The sequence below is a fragment of the Olea europaea genome, unplaced genomic scaffold (genome assembly GCF_002742605.1).
Source record: "Olea europaea var. sylvestris unplaced genomic scaffold, O_europaea_v1 scaffold116, whole genome shotgun sequence".
Classification (NCBI taxonomy): Eukaryota; Viridiplantae; Streptophyta; class Magnoliopsida; order Lamiales; family Oleaceae; genus Olea; species Olea europaea.
The window spans coordinates 222899-236935 of record NW_019229002.1 but is presented as its reverse complement, the minus strand read 5'-3'; the positions used below and the strand labels follow the sequence as shown (position 1 = coordinate 236935).

At 35.4% G+C, this 14037-nt stretch overlaps 1 pseudogene; it reads right to left on the bottom strand.

The window, feature by feature from the left end:
• Positions 1–12668: 12668 nt before the first annotated feature.
• Positions 12669–14037, bottom strand: part of LOC111373746 — a 12421-nt pseudogene continuing 11052 nt past the window's right edge.

Here is a 14037-nt window from a genome sequence, read left to right as displayed (position 1 = left end):
TATAATATCTAATATTATATGCAATGTCTCATAAATCTAGCAATTATAGTCGTCAAAATTAAATCAAAATTTTGGGATCGAGATAATTAAACAATTAATTAATCATATTAATTAATTAATTTAATTGACGGGCCAATTTAATTAAAATCTAATTTTAACTAAATATCGAATTAGAGTCCAACTCTAAATCCATAACTATTGGGCGAAGTAATTTAATCAAAATCGAATTTTAATTAACTATTAAATTAGAGTCATACTCTAAGTGCTAATTTGCATAGGGAAGTGGTGTTAATTCAAAACAAAATTTAATTAATTTACTATTAGAGTCCAACTCTAATAAAATTGAATTAATATTTTAATTTAGGACAAAATTCCCAAACATAATAAAAATTTAATTAAGGGTCAAATTAAATATTTAAGTTAAAATCTAATTTTAACAAAAATATAAAAGTCGTCAAATTTTTAAATAAAATTTTAATTCTGGGTCAAAATTAGGGTATGGGTCAAACCCAATTTAAAACTCATTTTAAAATAATTCAAAATTCAAAATCAAAACCCTTTTTGAAATTTTACAAAAGTTACCCAAAACGAAATTAACATCAGACCCTTCCAAAATCTGAATTTACAGAATGGGTCCCTGGTTTTAAATTTGCAAATTGACCCCTTTTGTGAAATTGCAACTAGGGGCCCCAAATTACATTAATTGCAACAGAGGCCCCCGCCTCCACCAAAACCCTAAACCAAAAAATTTTTTTTTTTCTTCTCTTCTTTCTGGTGCGGCGCCGCCCATGAGAAATGACCAGCAGCGCGATGGCGCTGCGGGTTGCAGCGCCGGTAGGCGCGCCCCGCCCCTCGACCCAAATTTTTTTTTTCAAGAACAGATCCAAATAGACAAAAAAAAATTTTTAAACTATATTGCTAGATTTAGGAATGAACGTGATTAAAATAACATTTAATTTAATCAACACGTTAAACAGTTCCTAACAAATACAAAGTTGGCTCTGATACCACTGTTGGGTATTGATTTAAACATGCACAGCGGAATTTAACAGATTTCAATTCCCATTCAGGATTCAGCTTTGTATTTAGATAAAAACTGTGATGAGAAATATACCTTTTGTGTGATTTGCAAACTCTTTCGCGTTATTCCTTTCCAGCAGCTTGAATCTGCCTCCCACAGCTGTCCAATTGTGCAGCCTCCAATGAAATCCACACAGAGAGAAAACAGCAACTGCTAGGGTTTCTTTCTTGTGCTAGCAAGAACAATGAATAACTTAATGGACCTCAAACCCTAGCTGCATATATATATAAACCCAAATGGACCCGGCCCGGTCCGGTCCAATATTTAATTAATTCAATTAATCAAACCCGGTCCGTGAATTAATTAATCCAATTAATTAATTCGGGATTATAAATAAGAAAATCAATTAATTAATTTATCCAACGATTGTTAAATTAATCAATTAACAATTTGCAGTCTTCCGATTCTCTTTTGTGTGCGACCCATTAGGTTCCCGACCACGATGCCTAACGTCGTGAAATATTATTTTGATCTAATCAAAATCGATAAATTAATACACCCTTTTAATTTATCGTCAATTCACATTGGCCGTTCCTGATTGACATCTAGCAATATGTCAGGGCAATACATGTGACGGGAAATGTCACGTGGTATGACAAAACCAAAATCGTTCGTTTATCATGGAATTATTATCCCTTCGTCAATACGATCCGATCAATTACGAGATATGGAATTGTGTCAATCTCGATCATCGATCATATCTTTCATTCCACTATTAATTTTTTTTTTAATTGTTGGCAATGGGAACAAATTTTAGGAATAATTGTAAAAGAGGATATTCCTGAAATTGACAATTTCCACGTAAAACAAAGTCAAACGAACATCAAAAAATACTTTTACTTCAACATTTTCCACGTGAAAAATTTATACAATCAAACACAATAATTTACAATTTCCATGAAAACAATTTCTAGGTAATTCAATTCCTTGGAATTCATTTTCTTTCCATGTAATTTTCCTACTTGTAATCAAACGCACCCTTATTGATCAATCACAACCTTCATACGATTCTTGACGTACCCGAACGATGTCGTATTAGCGGCCCTTTTCAGAGCAACATCCAACACCACCAAAGTATGACTGTCCTCATATAGGGTACTATGACGACCTCAAGTCAAAGGATCAATCCCACTACCGAACGTTTGAGATTAGCCACTGACACTCAGATAGTTATCCATGTGGAATCTCTTAGCGGGTCTCCAATATTTTGTTCTACAACAAAACATCCACATGTTCATTTAAGTGTCACCACACTTTAGCTCGTGAGATCAGCTACTTACTTCATAAGTAAGAAATGCCACACGTGATGGTCTAACTGTATTAACGATATCCGTATCTCATTATTACTTACGACCATGGTTTATTCAAGATCCAATTATATGTAATTTGTATCTCACAATCACAACTCCTTGTGATTAACAGATTACCTAAAAATTGGGTCTTCGGATTCTATTATTTAATATTATTTATTACAAAATTAATTTAAATAAATAATAGATCTTGCCAAAATCAAATGCATTAAATATATTAAAAGCGTTTACAACCTAAATCGATTGGATCTAGGGCATAACACTTACACTCCCGAACAAAATGATAATCAATTTCAATGTGGCGGGTTCTAGCATGGAACACGGGATTGGCAGCCAAGTGAATGGCCGAGACATTATCAACATATATGCAAGGAGTAGAAGAGAGTGAAATGCCAAGTTCACGAAATAGATAACTGAACCAACGAAGTTCCGCTGCTGTATAGGCAAGGGCCCGATATTCAGCTTCTGTACTAGAGCCAGAGATAGTTGTCTATTTCTTAGCCGTCCACGTAAGGAGATTGGGCCCAAGAAAAATGCATGCCCCAGTCGTAGACCGACGATCATCAACTGAGCCAGCCCAATCGGAGTTGGAGAACCCATGTAGGGAAAGGTCGGAGGAGCGATGAAACACAAGACCATGTTCTATAGTGCCTTTCACGTAACGAAAAATGCGTTTTACTATTTGTAAATGAGCAGTGCGGGGACTATGCATAAATTGGCAAACTTGATTGACAGCAAAAGAAATATCAGGACGAGAGAAAGTAAGGTATTGAAGACCACCAACCATGCTTCGATAAAGAGAGAGGTCAGAAAGGGGTTCACCATCGGTGCAGGAGAGTCGAGTGTCCGATGGAAGTGGAGTGGGACATGGTTTACATTCTGTCATATTAAATCGCTTAAGAAGATCAGCTGCATACCTTGTTTGCGGCAAAAAAAGTGAGGAAGATGTGCCTGATATTTCCATACCAAGGAAGAACGAGAGATCACCCATTCAACGACTATCAAAGGTGGAACACAGAAGATTCAAAAAGGTATCTATATCCCGAAGGGCAAAGCCAGTAACTATAATGTCATCAACGTATACAAGAATGAAAATGGAGCCAGCTGGGGAGTGTAAGTAAAATAAAGAAGTGTCATCCATAGGAAGTAGCAAGGGTGAGGATGGTGCGAATCGTAGCTGGTTTGACCATAGGACTAAATGTTTCATCAAAGTCAAGACCTTCCTTTTGATTAAACCCCTTGGCAACAAGACGCGCTTTGTAACAATCAATGGACCCATTTGATTTACGTTTCACCTTAAAACCCCATTTACAACCTACAATGTTCATAGAAGGGGAAGCAGGAACTAGTGTCCATGTGTTATTACGCATGAGAGCATCATACTCATCATTCATAGCCGAATTTCAATGAGTATATCGAGAAGCAATCGTAAAGCTGGTAGGTTCTTGATTTAAGGGATCGAATAATATAGCGGAAAGTGCATGGGGTAGGGGATGAGGACTGGTTTGAGAGTAGAGAGATGAGATAGAGCGAAATTTCTTAAGAGGGTTTGAGGAGTCGGGGGAGGAGGGAGGAGAAGTATGGGTGGGTTCGGATTTTGTCTGGAGGGAGAGTTCGGGACTAGAGTCGTTATGTGAAGGGATATGTTAGAGAGTAGGAATCCTTATTAGAATTGATCTGAACGTCGGATGGACTAGCGACTAGGGAAAGAATATCATGAGGGCCAATTAAATTTGCACTTGATGCAACGGGAGAGTTGGGATCGATGGGCACAGAAGTGGTGCCGAAAAGAGAATTTGTATCATAAGGAAAGGTCATTTCATCAAAGACAACACTTCGTGAAATGTAGACACGACCACTTGCCATGTCAAGGCAACGATATCCCTTATTGTGAGTCGCGTATCCAAGAAATACACACAGTGTGGATTTAAAGGCAAGTTTATGTTTGCTGTATGGTACTAAATGAGGGAAGCATGCACATCCAAAACTCCGAAGGATAGTATAATCCGGGACTCGGGAAAAAAACAGTTCAAAAGGAGACTTGGAGCGAAGAAGGGGTGTTGGCAATCGATTAATCAAGAAAACCACGATAGAGAAGGCTTCCACCCAAAATTTGAGCTGAAGGTGAGATTGGGCTAAGAGACAAAGGCCCATACTCACAATATGGCAGTGTTTTCATTCCACCACTCCGTTTTGTTGAGTGTAAGGGCAAGAAATTTGGTAAAAAATTCCATGACCGCGAAGAAATGAGATAAAAAGATTGCTCGTAAATTCACCACCACCATCAATTTGAATTTGTTTAATAGTGGATTTAAATCGATTTTCAACCATTTTAGTAAATGTAATAAAGGTGGAGAGAGCCTCTAATTTTCTTCCTAACGGATAGAACCAAGTGAATCTAGTGTGATAATCAACAATGGATAAATAATAACGAAACCCGTGATGTGATGCAATATGTGAGAGACCCCATAAATCAAGATGTAATAAATCCAACGGAGTTTTTGCATGAAAATCACGATAGTTGAAAGGATGTTGACAAGATTTGCACAACGGACAAATATGACAATTCTTAAACGATTTTATTGTACCAAGAACATGTAAATTGCATGTACGCAACAAAATATTAAAAATTGGTTGTGCGGGGTGACCAAGGTGAGTATGCCAGATATGTGGAGTCGTGCGAGCACCATAGAAAGCCATCCGATTGGTTGTAGGTGGAGATGGTTGAATATGATAGAGTCCATCCGAGCTACTCCCAGTTAGAAGGATAGTCCTTGTCTTGTTGTCCTTTACACGAAATCCATTAGTATCAAATTCAAGAAAGCATGCATTATCCCTACAAAGACGACGAATAGATATTAAATTTTTTTTTGAATTTCAGGAACACATAAAAACCTCATTAAGATTTAATAATTTTCGGGGTCCGATTAATTTTGCATTTCCAATATAAGTAATTTTTAGTTCATTTCCATCACCAATAACTATAGTGTCTTTACCTGAATAAGGCTGAGGATTTGAAATACCATCCGGATTAGGAGTTATATGATGGGTTGCCCCAGAATCAAAGCACCAAGTAGAGTTTTGGGCTACTGTGGGTGAAGAAGTCTGTTGGGCTAGAAATGCTTGAGGCATACGATCTGGACAGAACCTAGCTATATGGCCCAATTTATCACATCTAAAACACACAGGGCTCTTGCGTGAGGAAGGAGCATCCACCAGTGTTGGAAGAATAGGAGGACATCCGTCGGAGAGGGTTGGCGGCGGTTGATCGTGATGCAGGCGACCTTGATTCCACGCCGATGGAGTGTACCCAGAAGGAGGAAATCGATGTCCCCTACCTTGGTTATTTCTGCCATTTCCCTTGCTGCCACCATGGAAGGAGAAATTATTCTGGCTTCGATAAGTAGGTCTTCGATCAGCAACCATGGCAATACCAGAAGAAATGGTAAGATTAAGTCTCTTCTGTAAGTGCTCCTCCTTCAACACTAAATCATAAAATTGATCAAATTCCAGATCAGGGTGCATGTGAAGTGTTGTTGCTAAATTTCTGAATTCGAGTCCGAGTCCGTCAAGGGTGTAGGTGATGAGTTCATCTTCATCCATAGAACCACCAACCCGTTTCAATGAATCAAAGAGTGCTTTTGCTTGATTGAGATAGTCAGAGATAGGTGTATTATTTTCCCATTTAAGTGTTCGAATTTCATCCCGAAGAAGTCGCACTCGGCTGCCTACTAGAGGTGAGAAACGTTTAGCCAGTAAACTCCATGCCTGAGAAGCAGTAGAACATGAGATGAGAAGTGTTTTAGTGGAAGGTGAGGATGTTGCCTTAATCCAACTCAAAACTAATTTGTCTCGAGCGAAATCCGGGTGCACAGTTCCGTCTGCCATCACTTTAGGTGGATCCATTGTATTTTTTATAACCTCTCCAAGTCCATGTATGTCCAGAATATCTACAAATTGTGATTTCCAGGTGGGGTAATTATTTCTGTCCATGAGAACAGGAAATTGAGATGAGATGTTAAAGGTGAGAGGGAGAGAGGAGTTGGACGAGAAGGTGGTGAGTTTGGATATTTCTGTGATCAATTTTGTGAGGTCTGAACTGTTGGACTCGCCTGGTGTTTGCGCCATTGAACAGAGTTACAGAGGTGAGAAAGTGGATCGAGATTAGTCAGCGTTGGCTTGCAAAGGCTCTGATACCATGAAGGAAACTGTAAATTCTTGTATATATATTATTGACAAAGCTTCCAGTATTTATACAACAAAGCTAACGGCTATATACAATATATATAGAAAAGATATTTACAAAAATAATGTATAAGGAAAATGCCATAATCTCATTTTGTCAATATGATTCCTGTAAATAGCTGTAGCTATCCATAATTAGAGCTTAGTGAACGTTAGCCTCTTTAGAAGTTAAGGGAAATTTGTAAGCAAATTTTAAGGGGTGTTGGAGTATTGCATCACATATACATGTTCATCTTGAGGGGGATGTTGGAGTATTGCATCACACATTGAAATTATGGAATTAAAAAGAAAAGAAGAGAAGTCAAAAGTAGAAGAAAGGCCAGCAGGGAAGAAGAGTTATTTTTTTTCACTTTATAGGGGTTAGTTATTCCAGCTCATTCTATCGTTCTATTTTAGTGTAAATGTGGCTTAAGTCTGGTGTAAAAATCATTCAATTCGGTTCAACAATAGATGTGAATATTTCATCTTCGAGATTTTCATTTTCTTCTGCCTTAATCAAGAATTTATCTGATTCTCAACAATTTGAATTACAGTATTAACTTCATTTTTATTTTGCTTCATCTGTAAGCAACAATCACACAATTAATATGCTTACAATTTCGAAAATGGACAAGAATTTCAAAAGCTGAAGCCCTTGCAGTCCCCTCATCTCCTAAGCCCCATATCTCAATCTCCTAATCAAAAAAACAAAAAACCTAAAAAACCATCGCACGCAACGCATTGTTAAAACTAACACTATATATTTACCATCACTGTAAATAACATCACAGATTCCAATCAACAAAAACACAGATTATACAAAAATAAAAGTATAAAAGGTAAGCTCAACAACAACCATACATTTGACCATATAGTTATTATATTCAAAAACTATGCGAGAAAAGAGGAGAAGAAAATACTCGTTTGGATAATAATAGAGCCGGTGGAGAGGAGTCGGAAGCCAAAATTTTGTCGGTGGTGAGAGAGAGCCCAACGATATTGGCAGCTGCAAGGACGGCAAGCGGCAGTGTATCGGTGGCAAATGGGATAGAGAAAGGGAGCTTAGAATTGGATAGGGTTCGATAACTTTGTTTTGCAGCTTTCCTCGTGTTTTTGCAGTGTATGTGGTTGGACTACTAGTAAGTAATGATGGTGGCTTGTTGATCAGCACAGCAAGGAAAAATATGTATGATAGAGGCCCAACTAATGACAGTGGTTTGTTTGTTATGCATGAATTGGGATAATTAAATTTGTATTCTCTAATAAACTATACTTTCAATTTTAAAAATTATATTTTAATAAAATTTATACATGAGAATTTGTAATTGAATAAAATATTCTTTTGATTAAAAAAAGTGCGGATCAGTTTGGTTTTTTGTGATTTTTGAAAATCGACACCTAAACCAAACCATTTTGAAACGGTTTTGGTTCGGTTTGAGAGAAAAAAACCGCGGGTCCACGTGGACTCAAACCAACGACTTCGATTCGGTTTGCGATTACGCAGTTTTTTTGTGCAGCCCTAGTGTTTGTCAGCAATGCACCCATCCAAGAAATTGCTAGCAACCAGAAATTTCAACATAATAACGCAGAATACTTACGGTAAAACCTTACCCAAGTTGGCAGCCAAGCTGAGGCAGTGAATTAGTGAGAGTCCGTCACTCACGGGCTGATAGTGAGTCGACAATCGGCGGTTCCATTCGACCGGCGGCTATGGGCAGGGACAAGGTGAAGATGGATTTTAATTTTTGGGAATTCTTTCAAATGGTTTGCAAAGGAATGTGGTGGGGTTACGGTAAGTGAACAAATGAATCATAAATCATAAATGGGTAATGACTATTGGTATTATTGGGCTACATATTTAGGTTAGTGGGCTATGGTCTATTGGGAGTTAAGGCCTTAACATTTTTCTCTTGGGCTTCTAAATCAAAAGGCCCATTAATCTTTTGCAACATTTAAAAAATGTTGCAAAAAGTCTACCTTCGGCAACGTTTAAAAAACGTTGCGAATGGTATCTTTTGCAACGCTTAAAAATTTTTGCAACAAAGTCAACCTTCGGCAACGTTTAAGAAACGTTGCGAAAAGTCTACATTTTGCAACGTTTTATAAACGTTGCAAAAGACAACTTTTGCAACGTTTAAAAAACGTTACAATAGGTAGACTTTTCGCAACGTTTAAAAGCCTACATTGCGCAATGTTTTTTAAACGTTGCAAAAACTAAAACATTTCGCAACTTTCCAAAAACGTTGCGGAAAGTATCATTGGCAACATTTATTTTAAAAATGTTGCTAAAACTCAATTTTAATGACTAATTGCAACATTCACTTATTCAAATGTTGCAATATACCCTTTTAGCAACACTTCATTATCGAATGTTGCCTTTTATGTGTTGCAATAAACCATTTTTGATGTAGTGAAATTGTGGAAGTTTTTCCACAAATGAAGGTTCCATTCTTCTAATAATCAAAAAGAAATAATTAACTTTTGGAGACTTCATTGTGCACCAATACTCCTCCATTTTCTAGTGGAATGCAAAGATTTTCTTAAGAAAATTAAAATTGGTTAAAGTGTGCATAACTTAAAAGTGTAATTCTTTGGCAGTTTTATGAAATATGGCATGAATTTCCGTTTTCAAAAAAATTTATTTCTATTTTTAAATTTTATTATATTTTTTTGATACCCAAAAGAAAGGTTTTTGTGGTTACTAAGAACACTTAATTTAAAATATTTTGCTCGGTGCTTTTAAATTCATTATTAGAAGTGCTTACTATCTCTTATAAGATATTTTACAACTTTTGGTCTATACTATTCAAAGTTGAGCATGCATTGCACGTTACTCTGAAATAATTTACAAGTACTGTAAAAGTAATATTTGATATCAATTTGTTGAGAGAATTTGATGAATCTCTACCGAACTAAAGGAAATAAAATTCGGCATGTATATTTAAAAGAAGAAAATCATACTCTCAAAACTCAGTTTCTAGGATTTAATTTTCTTGAAATGATGAAATAATACAAATGAACAATGTTTTTATACTACATTTGGTGCATAAGAATAATTTACTAATAATGCATTTAAAATTCTATTAAAATTTCTAGATACATGAATAAAAATAAATTTATCTATAATAACTCTATATTTATGTAGGTCAAGATTTATCAAGTCAAGATTCATTGAGTTTAGATTAATGTGAATGTTAATTAATTCCAAATTAATAAGATGAAATTCATATATGATAATGATTTTGTAGTATGTATTACATATTGATAAATGAAAAGTAAAATATTACTGAAACCAATGAATTGTAATAGGTTAAAATTGTCCAAAAAATGATTATCAGTTGATGTGGTAATTTATGGTTAACGTGTTGGTTGGTATTTTATCTCAAGGGAGTGGTGCGCATCACACAATTATGAACTTGACATTTTTCCCAAAATAAAACAAACTTTGCTTGACTATGAAACTAGAAAAATTATTCCATTTGATGCAGAGATTTTTCTTATCTTTTATTGTGGAAATTGTGGAAGTTTTTCCAAAAATGGAGGTTTCATCTTCAAATGATCCAAAAGAATTAATTATTATTGGATGACTTAATTGTCCACCAATACTCCCCATTTTCTAGAATGTCGAGATTTTCTTAATAAAATAAAAATAGGTTAAACTGTGCATAACTTAAAAGTGTAAATCTTAGCCAATCTTATGAAATATGGCTTGAATTTTCATTTCAAGAATATTTTTTTATTATATTTTTTTATGTTTACAAGAAATTGTAATTACTAAGAACAATTAAATTTAAAATATTAAGCTCAATGGTCATAAATTCATTATTAGAAGTGCTTAATATCTCTTGTAAGATATTTTACAACTCTTGGTCTATACTAGTCAATGTTGAATGTGCATTGCACGTTATTCTAAAAATACTTTACAAGTGCAAATAAACAATGCAAAATTTGAACCTGCTTTCTTAGAGTTTTATTTGCCTTTTATTGGACTGTTGGACGCATTTACCCTCATCTAGCCAACTCTATTGACGCCATTACCTATAGAGCCTGTTTGAGTCCTATTTTTAACTAAAAATATATTTTAGAATAGTATTTTGATGGAAAATGTATTGTTAAAAATTAAGAAATAGTTTTATGTTTATGTATAATATTATTTTATTTAATAATGTGTGATTGAAAAAAAAAAGAGAGAAAAATTTAATTTAAAAAGATTAGGATCAAAAAGGGGATAATAACATGTCTAGGGCAATTTTGATAAATGATGTGAATGCTCCATTAGAAAGTCAAAATATGGTAGCTGTCTTGGTCAGAATGATACAACAATTTTGGAAGTGGGGACCACAAAATAAGAAAATGGGAATGGAAAATGTGAAAATAATGTCACCTTGATACAACTGGCTCAATTAAAAAACAACCAAGTGTAAGCTACACTAACCAAAAATGGTCGACATGCAACTTGACCAAACACTCATATAGGAGGGCCCACCTTTTTTTTTGGAGTTTTTAATGCATGTGAGTCCCGTACGCATTGTGAGGGTAGGTCAATGTTTTTGTCATTAATTTTCTGTCAACTTAGATTAATTCATTTGAAAAATGCAACTATGGTGTCCTTGCTCACCCAATTTCTCTAACAAAAGACTGAAAATAAAATAAAATAAAAAATCTGGGTTTCAGATTTGGTATCACTTCCATATCAACATAAAGGATCATAGTGAACATGTTAAAACGAAAAAATGCAATAAAGCACATGTTGGCGTAGCAAGTGTTTACCAAATCACTTGGTAAAATTATCAACCACTATAACTGATTATTGGGTATATTTATTACTAACAGTGGTTATTTCTCACAACTAATGGAAAAAAATAATAATTAAAATTTTTCACAACTATAAATGTCAATTTATATAATACATTTGTGCAAAATGATTTACAAAATAAATAAAATTCTTTATTGCATAATCGTTCACAACTATAAATACAAATGTAGGGACGATATTTAAGCTGTGTTGCCTTTACAAAGTCTGTTCCATGTTTTCTTTCACCGATTTTTCGCTGAATGTTCGGTTTGTGTTGCCATCAACAACATTCTGATGATGTTGAGTTCGGTAATCGCCAATAGGATTTCCGTCAATGATGATTCAAAAAAACTAATGTGTTAACAACTTTTACCGACTCCGAGAAAAGCTTTTAAATTTTCGTTCGTGATTATTTTTACTAATGAAAATATAGTTCATTGGTAATGGAAAATTCCATATTGGCGATACGGATAAAGATACTTGGCCAGGCCCTGGCCATCTAGGGGTGCCATGGTGGGGAGTCTGTCTCACCAGGCCTGACCATCAAGCATGGTTGTAGTGATATTGCATTTAATTAGTATCCTCAAATCGTTCATTTGGATGTTTTCCCTGATTTTCCCAAATTGCTCAAGGCATCTCTACCCTTATCTTAGAATGTTTAACAAGTGTTACTATACAATACTTTACGAGACTCCATTATTTATAAACGTAAGCCTAACATAAGCTCAATAAATCAATAAATAAGTGTTTAATTCTTCTTTTTTTCTCCCTATCTTGCAACATCGACTTTCATAAACTGTACAACATGAGTTTTGCCTCATAAAGAATATGCAACGTTCATGCGCCATCCTAACATCAAGTTATCCATATATATCACATTTATAATTTTCACAACTGTCTTATAATGAACCATCTCATCTAAAAACCTAACGTTTAGAAAATAAACATTTATTGATTTGAATTTAATGTTCAATACACACATTTTCACATGCAAAACGAAAAAGTACACTATTATTAAACCACATCATATTCTATAGGTCAACATAGAATCCATTTACTTGAGCTCCAATGATCCTGAGAAAATGCAATAATGCATAACCGGTCACTTGCAAAGTAATTCTCAACACAACTTATCAAAAAAGATAATGAAATAAAGATTGGTGATTTAATAAAGACACTCCATTGACCACACTAAACTTCATACAACATACAAAGCTATAAATCTAAATCTTTGTACATAAAATTTTCTGTGTGGGAATCCCTATATCAGAAGCAAAAAAAATAAACCATCATGTAGAGCATCAGATTAATTAGGGCAGTGTAATTGGAATTTGCCCTGGGGTTACCATATATATTCGTGCTATTATACAGTTATGGAAGAAGGTGTCGGACTAACGCGATTTTCAGCAGGAATCTCAACAAATTCTGAAAGCATTGCTCGAAATTCATCTCCACTCATTGTCTCCTCCTCAAGAAGGACCTCCACTATCTTATCCATTGCTTCATGGTGGTTCCGGATTTGCGTCAAGGCAATCTCATATGCTCTATCTGAAATCCTCTTAACGGCAGCATCAATATCTTCAGCAAGTTTCTCTGACATTGAATTCCTTGCCATCATTCTCATGATGACATCAGCAATTAGACCCGAGGAGTCCATTGTTGGAAATTGGTTCTCCAACCCTCCAATATATATATATACACAACAATCATGAGCGATCATGGCCCTAATTTGGACATGCCAAAAGTGACAACCATCTACCAAGGAAACATAACGTTTTAATAAAATGATCGAGTTAATAATACAGTGAGTTAATGTTTTATTCCAGAATCCTGGACCACGAGAAGTAGAAATGGAATGTTTACCTGCCTGGCCAAACCCGTAATCTGTTGTAAATCACCAGCTGCCCCAGTAGTCACCTCAGGCTCACCAAATATGATTTCTTCACCAGCTCTTCCACCTAGCCCACCAACAATTCTGGCAAAAAGTTGCTGCTTGGATATCAAGGTAGGGTCATCTGGAGGAATGAACAAGGTCAAACCACGAGCCTGATCACGTGGTACCAAAGTGACCTATTGAACAGGATCATGCTCTGGAGTTAGCATTTTGCATGACAACACAAGCAAAACTTGGATGAATGTGACTTAATTCTATTAAAAACAAAGAATGTATTGTATGCAGAACTCGCTTTTGGAAAGAAATCAAGAATCTGTACCCTGAAGTTACAAATTGAACTTCCATATTATAAGTAACTCGAACAGATATGACTGAAAAATGGGGAAAAAGGCCTTTTATTGCAGAACACTAGCTAGGGTTGAAAGGCATATTATACAGAACACTAATTAGATCAGCTATGTTTTATGGCTCTAAGTGTAAAGTTGTTAATGGTAGAAATGTTCATAAAATGAATATAGCAGAAATGAGGATGCTAAGATGGATGCCGGGTCATAATAAGCTGGATAAAATAAGAAATGTGAATATATACCAAAAAGTGGAGATGATGCCGAGGGCAAAGAAGAAAAGACCAATGGAAGAGGTAAACGGTTATGCCCGAGGTTACATCTCGGGGTGAGGGAAAAACCTGGCCTGATTTAACAGCAGTTGATTTTGAAATCTTACGTGTCGGGGG